Source organism: Berghia stephanieae, chromosome 8, assembly GCF_034508935.2.
Source record: "Berghia stephanieae isolate SIO BIC M18660-M18661 chromosome 8, UCSD_Bste_1.3, whole genome shotgun sequence".
Lineage (NCBI taxonomy): Eukaryota > Metazoa > Mollusca > Gastropoda > Nudibranchia > Aeolidiidae > Berghia > Berghia stephanieae.
In genome coordinates, this window is record NC_088367.1 from 985,991 (window position 1) to 990,083 (window position 4,093).

Genomic DNA, 4,093 nt, shown 5'->3' on the forward strand with positions numbered 1-4,093 from the left:
CAATAACAAAGACCCGAGTTACGTCAACCTCATTCTATCTATAGCCAGACAATTCAACAGTTCAATCAATGGGATCGCTTGTTTCCTTGAGCTCTACTAACGACAACTCGCCAGAAGTTACATAAACCTAAAAATGAGGTCAAACTATAGATAGTATGCAGATGACGTCACTCAGGCCTTTGTTATTGTTTTTGCCATCCGCGTTTGTGAGTTGTTCTCACTAAACTGTATTAACCAGACTATAAAAGTTCATGGTTACACAGAGTTTGTGTGTTGGTCCGTTATACTTCCGGATGGCAATGTTGTGAACTCCTTGGCCAAGCGCATTCTATATATAGATAGTATGCAGATTACGTCACTCAGGCCTTTGTTATTGTTTTTGCCATCCGCGTTTGTGAGTTGTTCTCACTAAACTGTATTAACAAGACTATAAAAGTTCATGGTTACACAGAGTTTGTGTGTTGGTCCGCTATACTTCCGGATGGCAATGTTGTGAACTTCTTGGCCAAGCGCATTCTATCTATAAGTCCTAGAGGGATCTCGTGTCAGGCTATAAATAGTATGCGCTTGGCTAAGAAGTTCACAACTTGCCATCCGGAAGTATAACGGACCAACACACAAAACTATGTGTAATCATGAACTTTTATAGTCTGGATAATACAATTCAGTGAGCATTACTCATAAACGCTGATGGCAACAAACAATAACAAAGACCTGAGCGACGTCATCTTCGAACTATCTATATTAGTTAACGATGGCTGCGGTCTGAGCCATCCCTTCCTTCACCCGCTTCCTGCACCGTGTCAACATCACCACAAGTAGACAATGCCCCTGTACCTCCCCCCCCCTCCCCCCTCTGTTTGTCAAGTTTTCGTATTTAAAGAAAATAATGTAATTTTTAAAAGTTATTTATTTTAGTTTTATACAAACAAGGAAAAGCGACACGATGTTTACAACAGCATTCTCAAGACCGAATATGATTCAATAGTCTGATGTCACGTCGCCCAGCAACGGGCAGCTTGGTTCTAAACAAAGAAAATCGGTACTTTTTATTCCCCATGCTGGCTAGAACTTTTTCACGTGTCATGTGGTCAGAATGTGTAAAAGTCAAAACATGATCATCTTTATAATGATTTTCTCCTCTGGATACACTTTTATGCTCGTCGGAGAAATATTCCATAAGGGCGTCCACCATTGTTCCGATAGTTTAGAGTCAGTTACTAAGTTACCATGCATCATTACGAGGGAAGTGACGTCATGACTTTTGAAGCCTATTGCCATCAACGGATGTTATACAAGGGGCATAATCATTACTAACATTCATTGTATCTTATTGCAAAGAGTAAAATACGGATTATCTCTCCTAAATTGATTGCAGCACCAAAATGAGATTACAAATAAAATACAGTTTTTAAAAAAATCGTCATCAAGTGAATTATCTATATGTAATCTGGGACATAAGAGATGCGTTTTATTTTTTAAAGATTGTTGAAATGAAATAGAAATAATTCAATGTTGCTTGTACTGCCCGGGGACCACGTGTGGGACTTAGCAAGATGGCGTCACCAGATGTCAACATTTACTGAGTTTGAACAACAAAGAAACATAATGTGCAGTAATAATAATAAAATAATAATAATAATAATAATAATAATAATAATAATAATAATAATATAATAATAATAATAATAAATAATAATAATAATATAATAATAATAATATAATAATAATAATAATAATATAATATATAATAATAATAATAGATAATATGATATAATGATGATGATGATGATGATGATAATAATAATAATAATAATATATAGATAATATATAATAATAATAATATTATTATATATTATTATTATTATTATTATTATTATTATTATTATATTATTTATTATTATTATTATTATTATATAGCGCCTGACCCCGTATATCAACAAGCACAAAGCGCTTAACAGTAACGTGGCTACTTTCACTCAAACATACAACCACTCAAACATGCAATACGAAACAAAACAATATAATTCTACAGCGTTTGTAATTAAAAAGAAACGTTTTGAGATGTTTTTAAAAGAATTGTGCATCATTACTGACTTTGATATATCTTGGAAGGGGGTTCCAGCTAAAGGGTGCAGAATATTCAAACACGAGTCGTTTTTGGCTTCACAAGTATGTGATTATCACACTTTGATCTCAGATAATTTATGGATGGGAGGTAGAATTTAAGCATGTCATTAATATAACCAGGACAATCAGAGTGCAGTGATTTACAAACAATAGTCCACATGTTATATTCTAGGTGACCCTTCGCCTCAAAACGGTATTAAGTCGGGTTGGTTAAGATGTTGAAAATTGAATTTATAGCCAGAAATATCAGTTTTGTGTTGAGTTTATATGTTTTATTGAGGAGAATGGATACCATGTTTTAGGGTGCTAATGCCAACAATTTATATTTTTGAAAAGTTTAACATTTAATTCGGCTTCTAGGCATATGGTTCGTTCCGACATAATACCGTTTTGAGACGATGGGTCACCTATACGTTTCTTTACGGGAAGCCAGTGGAGTTCTCTTAGCAAATCCGTTGTATATTAATTTCTCCTTTTTCTATAAATAAGCCTGCAGCATCGTTCTGGGCTACCTGAAGGGATTTTTATTTTGACTTTATTTATAGAAGAGATGAGAGAACTGCAATAATCTAGCTTTGACAGTGTTAGAGAATTAACTAACAATGCAGAGATGTCTCTTGTAATGAGATGTCTAACACTACGTATTCTTCTCATTTCCATAAAGATAGTATGCACTTGGCTAAGAAGTTCACGGCATTGCCATCCGGAAGTATAACGGACCAACACACAAAACAATGTGTAAACTTAAACGATTATAGTCTGGTTAATACAGTTTAGTGAGAATTACTCACAAACGCGGATGGCAAAAAAACAATAACAAAGACCCAAGTGACGTCAATTTCATTCTATCTATACATTAACCGAACATTATGATATCGATAGAATGAAATTGACGTCACTCAGGTCTTTGTTATTGTTTTTTGCCATTCACGTTAATGAGTAATTCTCACTTAACTGTATTATCTAGCCTATAAAAGTTCATGGTTACACAGATATTTGTGTATCAGTCCGTTATACTTCCGGATGGCAATGTTGTGAGCTGCACATAGTATCTATAGATAGTATGCGCTTGGCTGAGAAGCTCATAACATTGCCATCCGGAAGTATAACGGACCAACACACAAAACAGTGTGTATCCATGTACGTTTATAGTCGGGTTAATACAGTTCAGTGAGCATTACTCATAAACGCGGATGGCAAAAACAATAACAAAGACCTGAGTGACGTCATCTGCATACTATCTATACTTGGCTGGTTACAGACAAATCTGAATCAATAAATAGATGATGTAATTGCTTTATGCCTCCCTCCCCCTGCATTCCTTTCTTTAATCTAAAAAAAATTCAAATAAATATTTCTCTTTCTTTCTTTTTGCTGTTTTTCTTCATCGGTAATATAAAAGCATAACTGTAAAATAAAAACTTAAGAAAAAAAATTGAACTTTTATAAAGCGCAATATCCACTAAACGTGCTCAAAGCGCTTTACAAGGGGTCACTGGCCAACAGCAAGACTTAACATGTAGGACGAGACATGACGTCTGTTAAGCGATATTACAATTTTTTTTAGGACAGAGACCACGCCGTTAACGGCCAGGCACTCATTTTACACCTGACTACGGTGAGAGAATGTGAGTAAAGATCTTTTCCAAGGATTCTTCTATGCGCCCAGCGAGGCTCGAACTCAGGACCTTCCGATCCGAAAGCGAGTGTCATACCACAAGACCACATTGCCGCACTAAAACAAAGAATTCCCTCATAGGATTGATGATTTGATCTTCACAAAGTTAGATAAAGGAATAATAAAGAAAGAAAGAAAGAGCGAAAGAAAAAGATAGAAATCCTCACTCAGTTACCTCCCCTAAACCAAACTTCTTTCCTTTGCGTGAGAAAAGGGAGAAAACCATCGAGCGAGAAGAGGCAGGTAACGCGAGTGAGAGCCGAGAACTGTTGTTCGCCTCGCACT